Source organism: Suncus etruscus, chromosome 6 (genome assembly GCF_024139225.1).
Source record: "Suncus etruscus isolate mSunEtr1 chromosome 6, mSunEtr1.pri.cur, whole genome shotgun sequence".
In the NCBI taxonomy this organism is placed as follows: Eukaryota; Metazoa; Chordata; class Mammalia; order Eulipotyphla; family Soricidae; genus Suncus; species Suncus etruscus.
The window spans coordinates 44,045,055-44,057,238 of NC_064853.1; positions in this window are offsets into that span (position 1 = coordinate 44,045,055).

Genomic DNA, 12,184 nt, shown 5'->3' on the forward strand with positions numbered 1-12,184 from the left:
CTCAGATGAAGGTGCAGGAGTGAGGGAAGGAGGTAGTACACTGATGCAGGAGGGTCCCTGGTTCTCCCTTATCTGCTTTAATGAAGCTTGCTGTGCTTCTGAGAACAAGATCCAGGTCAGCAGCTACCCACTACAACTGTACCCTCTCTGGACTAATGCTCATCTCTAGTATTGCTTCAAATTCCACCTGGGTGGCAGAATTGAGTTCTCTCTTCTATATTCCCTTGGCAAATTCCTTGCTTTGCTCAAAATAAAAGAAAGTCTAGAGGATATCATTTGGTTTTTTGTTTGGTTGGTTTTGTGGTGCACTTGACTACACTCGGGGCTAACTCTATAACTTTTTATATACACCTATAACTAACACTATACTCAAGTATTCTCCTGGTAGCCTTGGAGGACCATATGTGTTGCTAGGGATCAAACCCAGAGAAGGATTGTAAAAGGCAAGTGCTTTGCACACTGTACTCTCTCCAGCCCCTACATCATTATTTTTTAAAATCAGGTGTTTTGTAAGCAAAATAAAAGCATCAAATATAGTGTTTATGGGCATCATTCAATGGTCTAATAGAAGATTCCAAAGAGCCTAAGATTTACTCTGGATGTCTATAAGTTTCCAGTCCTGCCCTTCAGAGAAGGGATTCAGAATAGTCCCCATGACCTTGATCATTATAAATTCCTAAACTCCAGAGAGATCTGTAAAAAAAAATGAGAGGTTAAGGGTTGAGAAAAGGGATAGCAGGTAAGATTATTGCCTTGATGAACCCTGGATCAATCTCCAGCTATCCATATGGTTCCCCTAGTCCTGCCAGGAATGATCCCTGAGCACAGCGATAGTTTAATACCACTTATCTTAATAAAAAGATAATTCAAAGGTGTACCATTGAGCCTAAATTAAAATAAAATGATAACAAAGTTTAGAGGGAAATGTAAAGATATATCTTTATTTTCTTAGAATAAATAAAATTTTCCCAAATAGGACACCAAAAGAACTAGCCATTAAAAAATAATGCTCCATAAAAAAATTATCAAAGAGTTGAAGCTATAGTACAGAGGGTAGGGCTGCTGTCTTGCATGCAGCCAATCCTGGTTACACCCCATATGATATCCAGAAATTGCCGGAAATAATTCCAGAATTTAGAGCCTTGAGCACCACCAGGTGCCCAAAATTAACTAAGAAAATAAAGATATAATATATGTTCAACATAAAAAGTAATTATTTTGAATAACCCATCAGCTAAAGAATATAACAAAATAGGGCCAGAGAGATAGCACGGAGGTAGGGCATTTTCCTTGCATGCAGAAGGACAGTGGTTTGAATCCCAGCATCCCATATGGTCCCCCAAGCCTGCCAGGAGCGATTTCTGAGTGTAGAGCCAGGAGTAATCCCTGAGTGCTGCCGGGTGTGACCCCCTCCTAAAAAATAATACACCAAAATAAACACTAGAAAATACTTTTTGTTTGTTGGGGGGGGCAAATCTAGTGGTGCTCAGAGATGGGGTTATTGAGAAAAGCTATATTCATAGTGAGGAAAAACACCCAAATGATGCTTTGAAAAGAACAATAACTAAGGGTACATAAGATCAAATAAGGTACCCTTAACATTGGTCTGGGGTCACCCAGTGAAGGACTTTCTGCCTTCTTTCTGCAGGTTCATCTTTCCTGTCTCCAAGTCCCACAGGGTCTTTTGTCCTACTCTGTTACCTCCTGTCATTGCCGTTTTCTTTTATTTCTCTGTCCTGCCCTCCAGACTTCTGACCAACCTATAGTTAAATGGGTTATAACTTCAGTCTCTCCTCTTGGCAGCATTCAGCACCTATACCACATCACCATGTTCTGGCAACATCACTAGAATTTTAAATCAAGAGCAGCAGAACTGGGTCCACAGGTCCACCACTGCCCTTCCAATGACCTTCATTTGAGCTGTTTGCTTCACTTCTTGCCTAGACACTGACTCATTTTTAATTCAATTTCTTTATTTTAGACACCATGATTTACAGAGTTGCTCATAATAGTTATTTCTGACATTCAATATTTCAACACCAATCCAACCACTGGTGTAACATTCCCTCCACTCTTGTCACCAGTTTCCCTAGCTTTCCAAAGTCTGCCCATTGGTAGGTACAAATAATTTACCTAATACTTCTTGGTACAACTAAATGGTAATAAATTATTGGGGAAAAATAACTTCACTAAAAGAAAAATTGTGGAAATTATCTTGCAATGGGGTCAATATATCATTGTCTGAAGGTTTACTAAGCCGTTTATTGCTAGTTGAGCATTCTGTTGGAGTTTTTGGTGGATGTTGTGTAGCTTCTATGATACTTTTATGCCTAATTTGGTGTTTTCCTACTTGGAAGTTAGTATTAAAATTATGGGGGCTTTACACAGCACCTTATGCAGCCGTGAACTCCCAGACTTTGAGGATCTGTGAAGTTGTGCCAATGAGATCATATGGTGACATCAGTTAATTTGTGGTTGGATGCCAGGTCTCCTGGAAGTATAGAGATGGCCCACCCTGATTCCAAACTGTCTATGGAGATGTCAGCCACAAAACCAGCATATCTAGAGTTTTTAGTAGCTAGGGTTCTCTGCAGAGATTAATGGAAAAGGGGTGATGCTAGGCCATTGGCCTGGTGACAACTGGAGGGTGGGTCTGTGTGTGCAGCTTCCAGAACTTCAGCAGGGTGGGGGACTTGCCTCCCCTCCCAGGGCTCCAGTGCTAGAAGCTTTAAGGCTGGTATGTCCATGAGTTTTTGCTGCTAGTTGTGCCTCTCTTTCTAGAGTTAAATGAGTTTATGGAATTGGCTTCTTGCACAGACATGGCAATCATCTTTGGATCACAGTTGTAGCTATTGGGACTTCTAAAAGCTCAGAGTAAGGCAGCATGCCCTGGCTTCAAACCATTCATGGAGATGTCGGTCACAAAACTGGCATGCCTCAAGTTTAGGAGTGGGGGGCTAGGAGTCTCTGCAAAGATTAGTGGGAAAGCAATGAAGCTAGGCTATTTTCAGGGCAGTAGTTGTAGGTGGAACATTAACCATTTTCCTAATCACTCATGCTTCCACTTTGCTCTGTGGCAAGCATTTCAAACAATATCCACCTTAAATGATTGAGTTTCCCATATCCCCCATTTCTTGGGCTTCATAGAAATCTGCTCATAATAAAAACAGCTAACATTGGTTCTAAGTGCTCTCTTTCAGAACCCCCCTCCTCATATTTTCTGTACTGACTTCTGGCCTCCAAGACATCCAGCAGCCATGTAACAACAAGGCAGCAGGTTCCCTCTGTAAGAGGTGAGAATGTCCTAGTTATGCCCCCTCATTTGGGTTTCCGGGACACAGTTGGGATTTGACTGTGAGTTCCTTTGTTGATGTTCCATTTGTGGCTTTGGTGTTTTCAGGTGTAATTCTCAGACAGCCCCGAGTAAAGGGTGCCCTTGTTTCCTGTCACTTCAAACATTGTAAGGACAAAAGGGAGTGTCTAAACCAGGGCTGCAGGAAGAGTCTATTTCCACTGCTACACAGAGCAAACAGGACAGCTGGGCAGAGCTGGGAAGGGCTCCCCAGAGTCCTCTGCAGCAGGGAGGAGAGTCAGCTTTCTCCTGCCCTATTGTCATAGTTGATTTGTTTCTACCGAAGGTACCATTTGTCCATTTCTTGAGAGGTTTGGGGAGTAACTCATAGAACCCTAAAGTATCCAAGCCCAGGGTGGACTGATGCCTGGGATGGAGCCTCTGAGACCTGTCAGAAATTTCCCTTGTTCCCCTCTCTGCTTCAATTTTTCACTTTCTCATCTGTGTCTGTTCTCATGGCTGATGCTGACTCCTGGGCTGAACGTTAAGCAAAGGACAGCTTTGGGTGTGAACAAACCCCATACCTCTGGATTTGACCGTCTACCTTCACTCAGCCCCATCACTTGGTTCCCATACAGGAACTGAGAAGGAAGAACCAATATCTTCCTTACTTGGTAACTGCTAAAAATTCTCTCCCCATGTGGCTTCCTAGTTATACTCTGAGTTTGCTGGGATGCTCTGCTAGAGATGAATAGGCTTTTCTGGAGAAAAAGCAAATGTTTTCTGGCTCAGAGAAGCAGCAAAACACCTTACAGGTTCTATCCCCAGAGAGAACCAGAAGTGGAACAGTGTGGAGCTGTCCATGCCTGATTTTTCAGGGTCTGAAAATTACAGTGTCTAGACGATCTCCTTTCTAGAAAGTTTCCAAGGCCGACTAACCATGACATCTCTTCCCCCACCTCATGCCACAGCTGTTCTGAGCTGGGCAGGGGGCAAGAGACAGAGGAGGCAGAACCCCTGATCCCAGGAGGCTCATGATAGAATGAACAAAAACCCATAAATAAAGGATGTCCAGGCAATCTCATGTTTCTCCTGCAGGCAGACACGCTGCAGAAAAGCTTAGGATTTACTCCTGACTTTGGGCTCATGGATCACTCCTGGTTGAGCTCTGAGAGCCCTATGGGGTGCCAGATGGTCACAATCAAGTCTAGCACCCTGCCTTTTTATGAGTTGTCTACTCTTAAAATAATGTAAGAAGTTTCTTAAAAAATTCTCCTTTCCCTTTCTTCTTTCAGTGTAACTATGATGATGGAGGGGGGCGGGTGAATCCACACTCAGTCTGTAGTGGGCACATTCTCAGCGGGTGCCCATCCAGTTTACATTCATTTGACTGCACTGCTTGCACATATGTTCACTCTAGTGTGCAAATTGCACACTCCATAGAGCTTGGAGATCACTGCAGTGTTTAGTGTGTGCCTGACTTTGCTAATCAAGAGTCAGTGCTACAGATGCACTTGATTTGCATACAGGTCACCATCGAAAGGACAAAACAAGTCTCTCAGGCCATTCGGAGGTTCTGTTCTCCCATCCTATTTTCTCGTCAGAGAATATGACTTTGAACCTGAAAACAAAATACAACAAAACACTCTGAAGTCTTTCTAACGATAAAAAAGAAGAAAGGGAGAAATAACTTTTAACACCAAATCATTAAGTGGCATTGAAGAAGATTGTGTTGAAGTAATAAAAGCTCTATTATAGGAGCCACAAAATGCACAAATCGGGCTTCTAGAAAACAAGGAAAAGTTGTCAGAGCACAATGGTAGTTTTTATTTATTCACCCAACTAGTGACTGCTGGCTTTGTGTCAAGCATTGTTCTACGTGCCAGGAATAAATCATGAACAAAAGATAGAAATTTCCTGAATAGTGGAGCTTACTTCAAAAGAAAAAACTTAAATATAGACTATGTACTGTATTAATGAGTTCTAAGCAGGGGAAGAAGCAATGACAGGGATTGAATAAAGCAGGAAAGGGAATTAAATTGCAATATTACATAGGCTGATCCAGAAAGTTGGTTATATAGTTGGGTTATACTGGAGCATTAGCCTCGAGAACACAGAAGGAGCCACACTCTGGAGTAAAGCTCTCAAGGCAAAAGAGAGAACCAACACAAAGACCTTGAGATGGACTCAGTTCTTGTCTCTTAGAAGAAGAATCAGGCCAATGTTGTTAGAGGAGTAAAGCAATAAAGGCTGGGAAAGAGTTCAGGAAGGCCCCTGTAAGGAAATTGGCTAATCTGAGTGAGCTCTGGATTCTTACGATGCTTTTTTTTTTTTCTTTTCTTATGATGCTTTCTGAAGAAAATGCAGTATTTTTTATGGTGAAAGCAGAATGCTTTCTGGAGGGTGATTGAGAAGAACAAGAGTGGGAGAATAGAATGTCAGATGGAACCAGAATAGGATACCTGGAGAAGAGACTTAGTCAAGTTCCAGGATTTTCCTACTCCCATTTCCTTTGACAGTTGTGGCATCTCTGGGCATTCCAGAACTGCTTAGGCATGCTCTGAAGTAGTAAAAGCAGAAGATCCACCTTCCTCCTTACCTCTGCCTTGACATCACCTTGAGACACTGCTTGGGCAGGACTTGCCTCTGACTATTACTGTTATGCTCTGCTGTCAAGGACAGCCTTGCATATCTAATCATGAAGGAGAAACCATCACCTGGTTTCTACTCCCCTGGGGAATCACAGCAGAATGTCAGAGTTAGTGCTTAGTTGCTTCAGTCTGTACGGATACTGGACCCAGAACCATGACCCTCTTTATCACTTAAATTCAGAGCTAACTTACTCTGCAGTTCAGTCTGTCTTCATCCAGCCTCTCTGTGTTGAGTGTGGGCTGTATGTCCAGCACTGAGAGAGTAACTAGCTGTGCTCATTTTCAATCACTACCCTAATAAACCACCATGTTTAGTGGTTTAAAACAATTAATATGAGTACCCACCCTGCTAATAGGTTTAGCACTCCACCCAAACTCATCCTACAGCATATGAATGGCCCAGCTTCACAGCTCCATAACTAATCTTGAAGAGACGCTAAGCTGCAAATTGTCCCAATTCCACAGTTCCTGGAGCACACAGCCACCTATGGAGCTACATGACACCTCCAAATGTCACAATCCTGATAGCCCAGAAGAAGTACAGCAAATGAGTCGGGAAAGTTGCATAGAAGCCTACTAGGCTCAATGAGCAAAATGAATAACACATACGGCTCAACTAGCATCAACCCATTCAGCAAATCCTCACTGACTTTAGTAACACCATTGTGAGATACAGCAATTGGGAGTGGGGTTGAGAGGGCCCACACCTGCTGACACTCAGGGGTTACTCCTAGCTATTCGCTCAGAAATAGCTCCTGGCTTGGGGGACATGTGGGACGTCGGGGGATTAAACCTCAGTCTGTCCTAGGTCAGCTGTGTGGAAGGCAAACACCCTACCACTGCGTCACCTCTCTGGCCCCGAGATATAGCAATTTTCACAAATTTTCTTTTGCTAAATTATATAATATATATAAATTTATAATTCCATTTGCCATTTGTTGTAACAATATTAAGTAAATTATGTTATGCCTGCTAAGGGTGCAGGCTCAAAGTAATTGAGAAATTGAAGATGTTGGTGGAGAGGTCAGACTGTTGGTGGGGTTGGTGTTGGAACAATGAATATCTGAAGCAACAGTTTTATGAACAATTTTATAAACTTTTATAACTTTATAAAATTTTATAACTTTAAATAAGTTACAAACAATCAATCAATAGAGCAACTAATATTTATTATCTTACCATGATAAGATATTACCATGGTTGAAAGTTGATTGAAAATCAACTAAAAAAAATCAACCAAAAGTTGATTTTATAAGCCATAGGAAGAGTTCATTTCCATTCCTTTCCCTGGCTCCCCCCATTTTTTGGCTTGTATACCCACTAATCTTAACTTCATTTTTATCTTCTCTAACATTGACCTGCCTGCCTCCCTTATATTGGACCAACCTAGATAATCCAGGATAATATCTCCCCAAATTTTCATAGCAATAAAATTCTCCCTTTTTTAATCTCACTGTCTTTTACATTCACTTTTATTAAGACATTGTAATTTATTAACTTCTTCATAATTGACTTATTTCAAGAATACAATGTTCCAACATCAATTCCACCACCATTGGGACCTTCCCACCATAAACTCTTAATTCTGTTCAGATATCCATACTTCCTTTATTTTACTCAGACTCCATAGTGGTTGGAGGTGGTATGAAATTAAGCCAAACAGAGTATCTCTCTCTTTGACTTTGAACCAGGAAATAGTGAGCCACTTATTAAGATAATTTGAGATGGAAAATTCACAATGTGGAAAGAGTTAAAGAGTCTGTCTAGGATTGTGTACAAGCCAAAACCTTGGGAAACCAAAACTGAGCCTGAGATGGGAAAACAGAGAGAAAAGATGCAGGAATGGGTGGTGCAGGCCCCTGGACTACCTATGCGGAATGTCTGCCTGTGGAAGAAGGCCTGCTGCACCAGCTTCCAGCACCATTTTCCCATCCAGTCTCTGCTCTACACTTCCTATAGATAGTACTACAGTTACCTCTAAAGCATGCCAAAGTATATAGCTGCTTCTCATAATCAAGCAAACCTAAATAAAATAGTGATTATAACAAATTTATAAAACATATGTCAGCAAAGATCAAACCTTTTCCTCCAACATGTAAAGCATGTGCTCCAGTCCTCTGAACCATCTCCTTGAACCCAGTTTGGGGTTTTGTTTGTTTGTTTTGTCATTTTTTTGTCTGTAGAGTCAATGATAAAACATAGAGCCCCACATGTACTAGGCAATTGTCCTACCACCCTGAACCATATATACCCATCTCATTTCCTTGTTATTGAGCCTCAGTTGTCAGTTAAGTCATGCTCCTTTCACTTTACCTAGTCACCTCCATATCTCATATAGTGAGCTCCTCTATCATGCCTTCAGGCTTGGAACACAGTCTATTTGAATGTGGTAAGCCAAGAACAGAGGCAAGGACAGAAATGAAATGGCATACCACTTTCCTTACGAAATCTGTATGGTGGGGCCAGAGCAATAGTACAGTAGTAGGGCTTTTGCCTTCCACGAAGCCAACCCCAGATGGACCCCAATTTGATTCCTGGCATCCCATAAGATCCCCAAGCCTGCCAGGAGTAAATTCTGAGCCTGAGCACTTCCAGGTGTGACCCAACCCCACCAAAAAATATCTGTATGGTTCTTAAGTCTTCCCCATTTTACAGATAAGAAAAGTGAGACTGTGTATGTGCAACCACTGGTTTTAGAGTGCCCAAGTAAAATTCAGGGTCGATATTCACAGTCAGGCAGCAATGGGTAAGTTATCAAGGCCTGTGTAATCTTTGCCCTTCTTTAGATATGTTTCCAGAGGAAGACAAATGATTTGAATACAGAACTATTTCTCCTCGAAAGTGGGTGGCCTTAAGAAATTCACTCAATGTCACAGTGCCTCAGTTTCCTCTTCTGCAGGATGAGGTCAGCATGGGAGTCTCCCATACCAAGAAGCTTATAAGATTAAAATAAAAAAATGCCTAGAGAGAACATGGCCCTGTGTCTAACCCAGGGTCCCCACTGTTCCAGGAACATTATTACTTCTTCACTGAGGTGCCTTGCTCTCACTGCCTTGTCCGGGCTAAAGTTCTGTCTCTTGTCACAGACACAACCTAAGAGCAACTCCCCACAGGGCCTCCCGGAGCTGTGTCTGTGCAGTAAGCCAGGGGGAGGCAAAGCCAGTCATTGATCCACTCAGTGCCTATGGCCCTGTCTTCCTCAATGGGGGCCTCAGGAAACAGGGCTCGGCCTGATTGATGGGCCTGCTGCACGGAGAATGACCCGTTGCCCTTGCAACGTGTTCCAGCAGCAGACAAGGCCATAAAATGGAATTGAGGCTGTACATTTGTGCCTCTCAGGGCCAACACGTACATGTTCCACCCAGGTTAGCTTAATCTCTCCTCGGAAAAGGTGGGTTTGTGTGTGGCCACCCTGTGTGGCCAGACCACTGGGAGTTCAGGGACAGTGCACAGAAGGAAAATGGCATTCTTGGCTGATCTCAGGAAATCCCTGTGACTGATTCCTCAAATGTTTCCTATACCTACAGATCCTCTTCTCTCAAACTCAGCTTTCCAACAACCTATCCAACCTATCAGTTGTCCCTTGCCTCATAGCACTTAGGTTCTCACTAGAATTCACCAGGTTCCACTCTCTGTCTGCTCTCTTCATCTTCCAGATTACCACCTTCTCCTGCCAGTGACTACCCCAGACTAAGGACTTTACTTCCTTTCTGACTTTTGCAACCTCCTTTAGACATCTAATGTCCCTGTTTTGTCATTAGGATAACTTGATACAGTTTTACCAATATATTGTTCAGTCTATATTTCCAATAAACTGCAGATCTCTAGAGATAAAAGACTGGCTGTGATGATCTAACTTCAGTGCCTAGAATCACTGAAATAAGCTGTAAACCTTTGGTTAGTGTGTACCTGAGTAAAGGGGCAAGTTAATGAATGAACAGAAATGAGAAATTTGTCATGAGTATCTTTTAAAGTAACTTATATTTTATTTTGTTGAGATGGGAACTGTACCTGATGCTGTGACTCCTTGGTGGTGCTGGGGACCATATACAGTGCTGGAGATTGAACCAATGTTGAACACATGGAGGTAAACCTCTTACTTCCTATACAATCATTCTGGCCCCAAAGTCATTTTTAAATAGAGTAGAGTGTAGGCTAAATAGTTCAATGGTCTAAGTGTATGATTAGCCTAGGTTAAACAACCAGAGACACATGGTCCCCTGAGAATTACTAGGAGTGATCCCATAACTCCAGGCCAAAAGTAACCCAAGATCAATGGCCCTAAACCATTAAAAAATAGATTTTCTTTCTTTTTTGTTGGTTTTTGGGCCACACTAGCAGTGTTCAGGGGTTACTCCTGGCTCAAGGGTCATTCCCGGTGGTATTTGGAGTCCATGTGGGATGCCGGAGATCAAACACGCGTCAGCTGCATGCAAGGCAAATGCCCTACTCACTGTGCTATCGCTCCAGTCCCAAGAGTTGAATTTCTTAAACAGAATCCTACAGCTCAGTGAAAATTAGATAATACCTTTAAGATCCTTAAAGATCTTATGAATCACATGCTCTGAGATTCAGAAAAGTGAGGCAACTTCTAGAGCTGAGCAGAGATGGGAAAAAGTAACTCCCAAGCTCTACACAGAACTGATGGATCTCCATGCTGAACTCTCCATAGACACCAATTGTGGCTTCAAAAACCAGAGCTCAGTGATCAGATGCTATTCTAGACAGTTTTTTTTTTTTTTACCAACCAGCCATTGATCAATGACCCCTGCACCACCACCCCCGAAATGTTGTCATTATTACTGTTTAACATAGAGCATATCTGGATAGCATTCTCATTTTAACTTTTTTGGGGGGCCACACCAGTGACACTCAGGAGTTACTCCTGGCTATGCACTCAGAAATTGCTTCTGGCTTGAGGGACCATATGGGACACCAGGGATCTATCAAACCAAAGTCCATTTTGGATCAGCCACATGCAAGGTAAACGCCCTACCACTGCACTATTTCTCCAGCCCAATATATTATATTTTTAAATAAATGCATGAAATTCTATTTTAAATTATGATTTTTAGTTCTGAGTTAGTGGTCTGCAAATTTCTCTTTTATTGGTTTGCAAATGGTTTTCATCAGTTAGCAGAAAGTAGAACATGGTTGAAAAATCACTATTGTAGAATATTTTATAGTTTTATTAACAGCATCATCCATAAGGAAAAAAAAACAATTGAGATGGATATTTAAGATATTTCCAGTTTTAAGAACAAGAGTAAGGCTATATGTGCTAAGGTGATAACTCAAAGGACTAGAAGAAGATGCTTTACATGTGGGAGTGCTGGATTCAGTTCCAAGAAGAGCATAATACCTTGATCACTACTGGATGTGGTCAAAGAAAGAAAACAAGAATATTTGACTGTGTGGTCCTCATCCTTTCTAAGTCTCACTTTGTCCACTTGAAAATGGAAATAATAATAGCACCTGTAATGCAAAACACAATAGGCTCTTACTGGAGGTTGTATTATCTTTAATATATGTTGAGTCCCAACAGAAGAACGGTTCATCTTTGTCTACCACAAAAATGTGCCTTTTTCAGGATGGAATACTCTTCAAATGCGTCTTCCTCAAACATTGGTTCCATTTGGCCAATAGAATATGTTAAGATGAGCCAATGCCATGCTCCAACTGAAATTTTAAGAGTCATTCACAGCCATTCACAGCCTCATCTGACTCTACACTAACTGGATATCCTACCCGCGATAGTGAAACTATGGCACACGTGCCAGTGGTGGTATGTGAAGGTCTTGCAGCTGGCACGCGGGAAGGTCCACAATTAAGATATGCGGCGAGGGCCGCATAGTTTTTAGATACTAAAATCTTGTCATTAAGGTTTAATTGACTTGCTGGTACTTTTGAGGAAATTCTTTGGTTTTGTGCAGCATCACGCTAATATGTTCGACACTGTATTTTCAGCTGAATCCAAGCTTAACATCAGCTGCCATTCAATTCACATGCGCTAGCTGAATGAATTAAATGAGTTAACATCTCTAAATCTTAAGTGTAAATAAAGAGGGTGTTTTGAATTCCTCAACAACAAAGCAGTTAGGGACAAACTGGGAAATATGCCAACTGTCCATGCCAAAGTTCTGGAGCAGGGAATGAGTAGGCAGAAACTGAGATGGGGGTGGGAGTGGTGAGGAACAGGGAGGGGTGAGACATTATAAGGAACTTGGAGCAGCAATTGACA